This window comes from Eutrema salsugineum, unplaced genomic scaffold, assembly GCF_000478725.1.
Source record: "Eutrema salsugineum unplaced genomic scaffold, Eutsalg1_0 scaffold_1, whole genome shotgun sequence".
In the NCBI taxonomy this organism is placed as follows: Eukaryota; Viridiplantae; Streptophyta; class Magnoliopsida; order Brassicales; family Brassicaceae; genus Eutrema; species Eutrema salsugineum.
In genome coordinates, this window is record NW_006256909.1 from 20,898,578 (window position 1) to 20,910,752 (window position 12,175).

The 12,175-nt window shown below is 40.7% G+C and overlaps 1 non-coding gene across 1 annotated transcript; it reads right to left on the bottom strand.

Moving 5' to 3' along the window:
• Positions 1–12,004: 12,004 nt before the first annotated feature.
• On the bottom strand, positions 12,005–12,112 carry LOC112082535. Its single transcript, XR_002897207.1, has one exon. It is a non-coding gene; the product is annotated as a small nucleolar RNA R71 (small nucleolar RNA).
• Positions 12,113–12,175: the final 63 nt, after the last annotated feature.

Sequence of the window (12,175 nt, forward strand, 5' to 3'; positions counted from 1 at the left end):
TTCCTATCTACAGCTGGAGCCATAATCAATGTTCCTGAAGGAAAAATTGACCTTCATCTAGCCGGTCTAGTTATGTAATTTGACATGAACAAAAGTTTCGATAAACCAACTTTGGATGGAAAAATTTGTTGGGTTGATGAGTTAGACGGAATTATTGAGGAAGTCTATGAAGATCTGCTTCTAGACGACCCTTTAAGTGTCACGCTTTCACCCGCAAAAGATGAACGCAATTTCCTTGAAGAAATTTCGAGTGAATGCGCGCGTATGCTTGATAAATCTGAAACTTATAGGAAACCTCTAAGCTATCTAGATCTTAAGGACCAAACAAACATTCCTACACCTCCTAAAGACACTGCTGCAGCAATTAATGATCCTTGGAGCGAGCTTAAAGCCCCTAAAGTCGAGCTTAAACCTCTTCCTGTCGGACTTAAGTACGCTTTTCTTGGACCAAATTCTACTTATCCTGTCAAAATAAACTCTGGTTTGACGGAAGAAGAAACCAAAATGCTGTTGACTGAGCTGAGAAAGCATAGAAAAGCCTTAGGATATTCACTTGATGACATACCCGGAATCGCTCCAGATCTTTGTATGCACAAGATAAATCTAGAGGATAACGTTAAACACTCAATCGAAAGTCAAAGGAGACTGAACTAATCTCATTGATGTTGTCAAGAAGGAGATTATGAAGCTTTTAGAAGCTGGAATAATCTTTCCTATCTCAGATAGCACTTGGGTTAGCCCAGTTCATGTTGTTCCTAAGAAAGGAGGAGTCACTGTCATTAAAAATGATAAAGATGAAATGATCGCTACAAGAACAGTAACTGGACATCGTATGTGCATCGATTACCGGAAACTGAATGCAGAAACTAGGAAAGATCATTTTCCACTTCCCTTCATAGATCAAATGCTAGAAAGATTAGCTAATCACCCCTACTATTGCTTCCTTGATGGATACTCCGGATTTTTCCAAATTCTTATTCCCCCGGAGGATCAAGAAAAAACGACATTCACTTGTCCATATGGCACGTTCGCTTGCCGAGTATGCCTTTTGGATTGTGTAATGCACCTGCTACCTTCCAGCAATGCATGATGTCGATCTTCACAGATTTTATTGAGGATTTCATGGAAGTATTCATGGACGATTTCTCTGTCTATGGATCTTCTTTTGAAAAATGCTTAGACAATCTTGGTAAAGTGCTGCAAAGATGTGAAGATAAGCATTTAGTATTAAATTGGGAAAAATGTCACTTCAAGGTACGAGACGGAATCGTGCTTGGGCACAGAATTTCCGGAAAAAGTATTGAAGTTGACAAGGCTAAAATCGAGGTCATGACAAGCCTACAACCCCCCACAAACGTAAAAGGCATCTGTAGTTTCTTAGGACACGCAGGATTCTATAGGCGATTCATAAAAAAAATTTCTCAAATAGCAAGACCTCTTACGCGTTTGCTTTGCAAGGAAACGAACTTCGAGTTCGATGATGAGTGCTTAGCCGCGTTTCATAAGATCAAAGAAGCCCGTCTCCGCTCCAGTCGTGCAAGCACCTGATTGGGAACTGCCATTCGAAATCATGTGCGATTCAAGTGACTATGCAGTTGGAGCAGTGCTTGGCCAACGAAAAGATAAGAAACTGCACGTAATCTACTACGCAAGCATAACTCTAGACGAAGCTCAATGCAATTATGCTACAACAGAGAAAGAACTTCTAGCTGTCGTAGTTGCATTTGAGAAATTCCATTCTTATCTCGTAGGAACTAAGGTTATAGTTCATACTGATCATGCTGCAATCAAGTATTTAATGTCTAAGAAAGACGCTAAACCTCGGTTGATAAGATGGATCATCCTGCTGCAAGAATTCGACATCGAAATTCGAGATCGGAAAGGAGCAGATAATGGAGTTGCAGACCATCTTTCACGAATTCGAGTTGAAGAAAGATTGCACTTAAATGACAGTTTGCCAGAAGAAAACATCTACGCTATAGATACAACCCCCACCAATGCCAATACCACACCACCACGTCAACTCACGCGACGATCAGATGCTTTCAACACCCCATGGTTTTGGCACATAGCAAATTACCTAGCAGCTGATGTAGAACCACCACAATTCTTTGGTTATATGAAGAAAAAGTTCCTGAAAGACATAAGACATTATTTTTGGGATGAACCCTATCTCTATAAGAGATGTGCTGATGGGTTATTCCGAAGATGCGTGGCCGAAGAAGAGATGGAAGGAATTTTATTCGGATGCCATAGCTCGTCTTACGGAGGACATTTCGCAACCTTCAAAACCGCTTCAAAGATCTTACAAGCAGGTTTTTGGTGGCCTACTTTGTTCAAAGATACTCAAGCTTATATATCCCTATGCGATAAATGCCAAAGGATGGGCAACATAAGCAAAAGGAATGAGATGCCTCAAAATTTTATTCTCGAAGTCGAAATTTTGATGTCTGGGGAATAGATTTTATGGGACCCTTTCCAACTTCTTTTGGAAAGCAATACATCTTAGTAGCTGTAGACTACGTGTCTAAGTAGGTTGAAACAGTCGCTAGTCCCACCAATGATGCGAAAGTCGTCATGAAGCTGTTTAAATCTGTTATATTTCCGCGTTTTGGAGTTCCTAGAATAGTGATAAGCGACGCAGGATCGCATTTCATCAACAGAGTCTTTGAAAATCTTCTTAGAAAGAATGGAGTTACACATAAAGTTGCTTCTCCATACCATCCCCAAACCAGCGGTCAAGTAGAAATCTCAAACAGAGAAATCAAGTCGATTTTGCAGAAAACAACTGCAGTTCATCGCAAGGATTGGTCTACAAAGCTTGACGACGCATTATGGGCATATCGAACAGCATTCAAGACACCATTAGGAACAACACCATTCAACCTAGTTTATGGAAAAGCATGTCACCTTCCAGTAGAAATCAAGTATAAGGCGCAATGGGCTATCAAGGAGATGAACATGAACCTGAAAACAGCTGGAGAAAGAAGACTACTTCAACTTCACGAGTTAGAAGAAATCCGACACAATGTTTACGAAAACTCGAAGACCTACAAGGAGAAGACTAAAGCATATCATGATAAGAAGATTATTCATAGAAAATTTGCTCCTAACGATAAAGTTCTTCTTTTCAATTCTCGTCTTAAGATTTTTCCAGGAAAATTACATTCAAGATGGTCAGGACCCTTCACGATAAAGGAAGTCAAACCATACGGAGCCATTGTCCTGTGGGACAGAACCGGAAACTCATTTACAGTGAATGGACAGCCTGTAAAGCCATATCTGGCTGAAGAAAGAGAAGACGAGAGAGAAGTGATGTTTTTGATTGATCCATCATCGGCCAATGATGAGACCAAGGAGTGTCACGACCCCGATTAAGTCTAATCGAAAAAACAATGTCAAGCTAACGACTTGAAACAAGCGCTTAGTGGGAGGCAACCCACTTGTTATTTTATCTATTTCCTTTTGACCTTCATTTTCTATTTCCATTGCTTTGTTTCTGTTTCATTTAATTTCAGATTTTTAATAAGGAAGAACAAATAAAAAACACGAGCAGCACTCTCCAACACGATAACTTCACTTAAACATTTCAACTTTTCTATTTTCTTTACCATTCTTTCCAGATTTATCACACTGCGGACAGTGCGAAATAAGTCTGGGGGAGGATGTTCATCCGTTACTAATGAAATTTGATTTGTTTTGAGTTTGTTTTGGACACATAAAATTTTTCAAAAAGTTTTTCAAAATGTTTTTCATAAAATTTTTCAAAAATCGTTTTCAAAATGTTTTTCAAAAAGTTTTCAAACCAGGAACACACTAAACAATACTATGATGAATTAGACCAGTGTGCTTCTACGCTATTTCTTCGTTTTTTGCTCTTTTGTGATTTAGGCCTAGATTAGGCAGTAGCTAGAATACTTGCATTACGAAATCCCACCGGATGACTTCTATTCATGGAGATTCTTTCTGACAGGATACACTAGCTCATTTTATCTTGACTTAATTTTGACTTAATTTTCTCATTGATGCATTAGATCAGGGAAACGAATCATACATTCAGGACTCCTTTATCCTTTTACCACTATTTGTTGATCCTGAATGGCTAGTTTATCTTTAGCTAGTTCCCCACCAAACCTAACCTCTTTGAGACCACATGCACTCTTGTTTTTCATTGTCCTATATGCAGATATGTGTAAAAACGTCGGAGAGAAAGAGGATCAACGCGGTTTTCAGTCACTGAAGACGAAGACCTGCAATTTCATGGGATTAATTCAACAAAAGGAGAAAATTCAGTTTGCCTCTGAAAAACTTCAAAATCTTGGTACAATTTCGTCCCTTAGACTTTCTCTCTATAAAAGGTTGCTTCCTCTTTTCAAAAAAAAAAAAAACGTAAAAGAAAAAAAATATGAAGGGAGAGGAAATTTAAAACCTTAGAGAGTCTAGGAGGATCGAATTTTATACTTGAGGCAAGCTTGATCTCATTTTATGGAGTTTTGGAGATTATCATTATGATTCCCGGAAAAGATCTAAGTCTGGGGTAACAGCTGTTTACAACAAAGGAGGAAGGATTATGCAACAACATTTAGCAAAGGAGAAGTGACTGAAAATCTGCGGATATCAACGGGTCCTTCTCTCTCTTGCGGTTTTGCATAATATCTTGCATCCTCCAGATCTTCAGGTAACCCGAAACACTTTAACTCCACCACTTAAATAGCCTTTAATGCCAAACGCCGTCTACCCTGAATAATGTTTTTGATGAGAATTCACCATTACACTTAATAAATGTAGAGAGCTAGTTGACTGGAAGTTAGATCTAAAAGTGTAGATATTCGCATGATGGATTATTTTGGTGAAAATTTTCTAGACTAGATCCAGATAGATGTTTCACGATAAGTTATGGTTTAGAAGGACGGTCACTTAGATATTGTTTAGTTCCTGCGTTTTTCAAAATTCTATCCTGACTTAAGTTTGTTTGGGGACAAACAAAAAGGTAAGTCTGGGGAAGTTGATAACACCGTATTTTGACCACTTTTATGGATCATAATTGTATCTTATGCAGCTGTTTTAAATCTGTTTTCAATGGTTTTAAAGTGTTTTCAATGTTTTAGAGTTTCAAAAGACTTTACAGGAAATTTGGACAAAAGATATGCAATTTGTAACAAATGAGCAATTTTGGATAAATGCAGACCGTCAGAAGTATGACAAGCGATGAAGACCTTCTCACCATCTGATCACCCCCAAAATTTGAGACAACATAGAGGATCCAACCAGCTTTCTAATTTACTTGGTTTGAGACAATACAACGGTTAGATCTTCCGATGCAAGAATGACAGAAAATGCAGTTCCGGAAGAGAGCCATGTGTCGGGACCGCGGCCAACACCTGTTTTCCCGCGGGTAGAGCCACCGCGACCGTGGAACTTGGTCGTTCACTTTCCAGACGACTTAATTAAAGCCCAGATCAATTCTTTTCGTTATTTTTGAAGCCCTACGTATCCAGAACCACTCCAGAAGCTATAAATACCCTCTTTAGGTCATTCTAAAGAGGGGAGACCAGTAGACTGATACTTAGACAACTTAGAGAGAGAGAGAGTTTTGTGGGAGCAACCCTAGAGGCCACCGCCGTCTCAGAAGAAGGAGCCGCCGCTGGAGGAAGCCATCGCGCCTCCATCTGCTTCTCTGTTCTTCATTTTTCTCCCTTCTTTTCTTTAATTTCTTGCAACTTTCAATACTCTGTGATGATTGTTTACAATATGTTTGAGTAGTTACCCAGTTGGATTTAAAGGGATTGTTCAAAGGGAATTCCATGTGTCTTTGCTTATGAAACGATAGATTTAGGATTTATAATCTTCGAGATGTTCTTCGTTTGCCTTTGATCTTACTGCATGATTCTTTGCTGGCCACTTGGAAGCCGATCTGATATGATATGTTGCGAAAGCTTTCATTGATTGTATGAACTAGGGTGAAACGAGCAATTATTCTATAGGAGTGGAAACCTACCTGTAGTTGAGTTGTGAATGTTGATGAGTTTTGTTCTGCTATTGCATCTTGATGAGGCCATTCAAGCTGAACCAGACTTAACCGAGCCGCAACTACAAGATGTGGAAGTACCAATCATTCATCAAGGGCCAATAAGAAGACAAAGAGCAAAGGTCCTTCAGCACAAGTACAACCAAAGCATGTTACAAGCCATATCTCAAGTGGATCAAACAAGGCCGCAAGAAGACCAAGAAAATGAGCCGCATAATGAAGCCCATCAACAACAAGCTTGGACTGGATTACTTGAAGAATGCCAAGAGCTAGCAAACGGCCCAGCTTCAAAGAATCAAGATGCCTGGCCCCTTTTGCCAAATCAAGCCCAAGTCTTCATGCTGACCATCTCGCCAATGCACCAAGACACTTAGGAGGGAAGATTCAAACTCGGTCAAAGCCACACATGTCTCAGCCACCAAATAAGGTAAGTGTTCAATCAAATTTCAATTCTTTGACTAATGAGTTTCTCTTGTCTTTGGTCTTATGCAGAGATAATTTAGTTAGTCTTTTATTTCCTTTTTTTTTGAGTCCTTTAATTTAGCATTTTTAATTTACAAGTCCTGTTGTTTTGAGTCTTTACTTTTAAAAGTCCTGTTGTTTTGAGTCTTTTTATTTCTTTGAGTCTAAGCTGCTAGGACCATTATATAAGGTCCCATTACAGCCTTGTAATTTTTTCACCTTTGATATCAATAAAAATCAAACTTTCTTCAAACCAGTTTTCTTTGAGAGAAACTTGTTTAACCCTTTGCTCTAGTTGAGACCAGTACCTCCTAGAACAAAGTTCTCGTGTTTTATCACAAGTCTTACACAACTTGTGTGGTGCACATCGATCCACCTTTGTCACTTAGCCATTTACATCGATCCAATTGTCTAGAGTTGCTCATTCACTTGGATCACCCCTTGGCCACCGATCAAAGCTTTGCTTCCGAGATAATATAAGCCCTTGACAGCTTGGTGCTTGTATCACATCTTCTCCCTTCCAGGATGAGAGTGGAAACCTACTGATCAGGGTTGCGAGAGATAGTTGTTTAGTGCTGCGAAAGTAGGCTATTCATACTTCCGTGCCTCGAGTTCTAGAACATACGTAATTGATAACCTTTATCACTTGTTTAAAATCGACATAGCCTAGTCCATGAACCCTTGCGAATTCCCCTTGAGCCCCAACGTTTGTCTTTAATTGCTTACAACCTTCAATTCTATTTGCTTTTCAATCGCTTTTTACTTGCTTCAATTTGTCTTTAATCTATTCGCTTTCTACTTGCTTTTACTTGCTTTGGTTTTTCAATTACTTTTTGTTTAGCTTTCTAGTTTAGATTTAGTGACAACCAAAACCCAAAACCAAAACCCAAACCTTTTTAGTTCTAGTCTGATTTAAGCATTGCCTTGAATTCGTACTGAAACAACTAAGTCTCTGTAGATCGATATCCTAAGTACTACAGCGCACATCTGTGCACTTGCAGACATTTAGGGGTTATAAATTTAAAACCTGAAGCTTAGTAAAACGAAAACAACAAACCCCGTTTACAAACCGCAATCAGCGAGGTACCTGATCATCCTCTGAACCAGATGCACGAGCTCTAGAATCTGTGCCGCGAGAGACTGTGATCAGAGCGCTCCGTTCTGGTTCAAAAGGAAGTGTGAGAGGGTCCGTACCGATATTTGTACGTGCACGATCAGGTAGCTGAATCCGAAAGGACCCAGCTGCAGTGCAAAAGGACCACTATCGATCATGGTTGATCGAGGAGGCGTTCCAAAGATGACCCATATCGACCATCCTGCGAGCCGTGATGATAGTGTTGTTCTCTGTACTGATCCAAAAATGCTGGAAGATGGGAGTCAATAAACTTACCACAGACTCAGTCCTCTGCTTTGTACCAACTCTTGAAAACGGCTTGCTCGGCAGCGAAACTAAGTGATGAGCAAAAACAGCTCCCATGTTGACGTCAGTGGCATGCGTGGAATTTCAGAAATGCTCAGCATCTGTGAGATCACTAACACCAATATAGAGAAGAGTCAGCTCAGAGAGGCGCATCTTACATGGTGCTGACTTACACTGAATGGTGTTGCCCAAAACGCGAAGAAGGCATCGCATAACAGGGTGTCGCACATCAGTCTGGGACGTGGTCTTTGAATCGTAACAACCATTCCCAAAATAGGACCAGAAGGCCTGCACATAACGTCTGAGTCGGAAGAGAAACTTGTGGGAGGTCCTTCCAAAATCCATGGATAGCACAAAGATCGCGGAAAGGCAACCTGTATGGAACTCCTCAAATTTTGAAGGTGAGAGTACCCTCATATGCATTAGGGGTGGCCTCATTGGTGTAATAGATGTGAACTGAAGCCAAGAACTGACGAGCAAGGTCAGGGAAAAGGTCGTAGGGCCTGGTAGCCATTGTCCCCAATCCCATCTTAGCCAGCAGACGCAAAAGCTCAAAATCCAAACCCAGACGTCGCATATCAAGAATGTCCAGGAATCTGGTAGGGACCATCTCGATGTTCAGTCAAGCGTTGTAGAAAAGCGTGTCATAATCGTCTCAATCATCAGAAATCTGCCTATGGAGGCACTCGACACTCTTGGATACCTTCTTGTAAGAGTCTTCTCAAACTCGCCGCACCTTCTCTTGTTTAGGCCAAGGGGGCCGAATCCTCTCACCTGATGACTCAGGTGTAGCAGGAGGTGATGGTTGTGGTGAGGCGGAGCGAGCACGAGGTCGTGCAGCAACTCGAAGATGGGAAGATGTGAACAGCTGCAAATCCTGGGAGTCAGGGAATTTCACCAGTTAGCGAGGTCCTGCGAGGACCGCATTAATGATCGCGCGGTGCCACTGATCTCCCATCAAAGCCTCGACGTGATTGCAGAGATTGAATGTCACCGCTTCAGTGGGTTGCAAGCTGGAAGCGTCGTTCCTGCATTGTCGTTTGCGTGGAGGCATCTGCAAAACACAAAATAGAGCAAGCCAAACCAAAAGGAAAAACGACAAGTTAGCCAAATTCAAAATCATGAAGTGGCTATTCCAGCATTCCTTGATATCAAGATCAAGAAGCCTATCAACACAATCACCAGAGTTCACCCTAATTCAGTTCTGAAACTCTACATGCGAAAATTTTGAACAAGAGTTTTCATGAATAACAAAATCCCAAAAATCTGCCCATTAATCAATGAGAAGTGCATAGGGGTGTCGAAATATGCTGTATATCAGCCTCAAAGTGAGAAATCGAGCAACAGAACAACCCTGAGAGAGAAAATTTGACATTCCATACTTTGGTAACCGAAATCGAAAAACTAAAATTTGGAGTGGCTTACCTTGTTGAAATGGCAAATCGATGGAAGAAACAGAATGAGGGTGAAAATCTGATGAGGTTAGGCTTTTGAAACACTCAAATCCGTGAAGAATTGAGTGAATCGGGTTTTGGTGAAGGGGAAGAGAGGCCATAGTGTCGAGTGCGGCTAAGGGAAGAAAGAGATGAACGAGGGTTTTAAATAAAAAAGGGGAAAATGGAGACTTACCTGTTTGGTAGTGACAAGCGACACCAATGGTAGTGTCGCGCGACACTTGCACATCGTGAACCGAATCTCCTTGTGCCCGACCCGACATCCAATTCCACTCCGGTTCTGGAATCACGGTTAATCTAATTTCCTAATTTTTTTTTATTGAAACAGAAACAAGTGACAGGCGACACTAATGGTAGTGTCGCTCTGATAACACCGTATTTTGACCACTTTTATGGATCATAATTGTATCTTATGCAGGTGTTTTAACTCGGTTTTCAATGTTTTTAAAGTGTTTTGAATGATTTAGAGTTTCAAAAGACTTTACAGGAAACTTGGGCAAAAGATATGCAATTTGGAACAAATGAGCAATTTTGGATAAATGCAGACCGTCAGAAGTATGACAAGCGATGAAGACCTTCTCAACGTCTGATCACGCCCAAAATTTGAGACAACATAGAGGATCCAACCAGATTTTTAATGCACTTGGTTTGGAGACAATCCAACGGTTAGATCTTCAGATACTCCCGATGCAAGAATGACAGAAAATGCAGTTCCGAAAGAGAGCAAGTGCCGGGACCGCGGCCAACACCCATTTTCCCGCGGGTAGATCCACCGCGACCACGGACTTTGGTCGTTCACTTTTCCGACGACTTAATTAAACCCCAGATCAATTCCTTTCGTTATTTTTGAAGCCCTAAGTGTCGAGAACCACCCCAGAAGCTATAAATACCCCCTTTAGGTCATCCTAAAGAGGGGAATCGAAGGAGAGACAAACTTAGAGAGAGGGAGATAGAGATTTTCGGCTTCTAAACCCTAGGAGGCCGCCCTTGGAGGAGGAGCCGCCGCTGGAGGAAGACATCGCGCCTCCGTCGTCGCTTCCGTTCTTCGTTCTTCTTCCTTCTTTTCTTTAATTTCCTGCAACTTTCAATACTCTATGATGATTGTTTACAATATGTTTGAGTAGTTACCCAGTTGGGTTTAAAGGGATTGTTCAAAGGGAATTTCATGTGTCTTTGCTTATGAATCGATAGATTTAGGATTATTAATCTTCTAGATGTTCTTCGTTTGCCTTTAATCTTACTGCGTGATTCTCTGCTGGCCACTTAGAAGCTGATCTGATATGATATGTTGCGAAAGCTTTCATTGATTGTCTGAACTAGGGTGAAGCGAGCAATTCTTCTATAGGAGTGGAAACCTACCTGTAGTTGAGTTGTGAATGTTCATGAGTCTTGTCCTGCTATTGCATCTTCTCCCTTCCAGAATCAGAGTGGAAACCTACTGATTAGGGTTGCGAGAGATAGTTGTTTAGTGCTGCGAAAGTAGGCTATTCATACTTCCGTGCCTCGAGTTCTAGAACATACGTAGTTGATTACCTTTATCACTTGTTTAAAATCGACATAGCTTAGTCCATGAACCCCTGCGAAATACCCTTGAGCCCCAACGTTTTTCTTTCATTGCTCACAACCTTCAATTTAGTTTGCTTTTCATTTGCTTGTTCTTTGCTTTCAATCGCCTAGTTTAATCGCCATTTAGTCGCCTTCATTCGCTTTTGTTTAATCGATTTTTACTTGCTTTTATTTGCTTTCACTTTCAATTGCTTTTACTTGTTTAGCTTTCTAGTTTAGATTTAGTGACAACCAAAACCCAAAACCAAAACCCAAACCGTTTAGTTCTAATCTGATTTAAGCGTTGCAGTGAATTCGTACTGAAACAACTAAGTCTCTGTGGATCAATACCCTAAGTACTACAGCGCACATCTGTGCACTTGCAGACATTTAGGGGTTATAAATTTAAAACCTGAAGCTTAGTAAAACGAAAACAACCAACCCCGCTTTTACAATCGCTCATCAAATTTTTGGCGTCGTTGCCGAGGACTTTGATTTGTTTCATTGCGAATCCCAGCTTAAATCCATTAGAACACTTGTTTACTTTTACTTTTTTCTTTTGAATTTTTCAGGTTTCTCTGCGATGAGAGACCGGGAGCATGTTCCCGGAACTCTTGGTGATCCACCAAATCGTGTGGATGGTGATCCAAGCGATGATGACCTGACTGATGATGAGTTTGAAGAACCGGTTTATGATGACAATGAGCTAATCCGATCGGTCAAACACAAAGATGATGATGAACTGATTGGAAGTTTCGATTCACTCGAAAAGTTCATGGGAGATCGAAGAGCTATTCAACCAGCCTTACCTGAGGATGGCAAAACCGAAATTAAGGTATCCCATATCCATTTAGTTCAACAAAATCAATTCTCTGGTTATTCATTCGAAAACCCGATATACCATATCGAGACGTTCGAAGAATTATGTGCAACCATTACAGCAAATGGGGATTACCACAAGTGTAGCCTTTTCCCATTCTCTCTTAGAGATAAGGCCAGCATATGGCTAAAATCTTTGCTACCTGCTTCACTAAAAACTTGGGCAGCGTGTAGAACTGCTTTCCTAAATCGTTTTTACACTAGAAATCGTTCAAATCTCTTAAGAAAGAAGATAAGAACTTTTAAACAAAAAGAAGATGAAGATCTTTTAGAAACTTGGGAAAGATTTAGGGAATACCAAAGAGATTGTCCACACCATGGATATGCCGAGGAATACCTGCTAGGTATCTTCTATCGCGGTATAACTCCAGAGTTACGACACTCTTT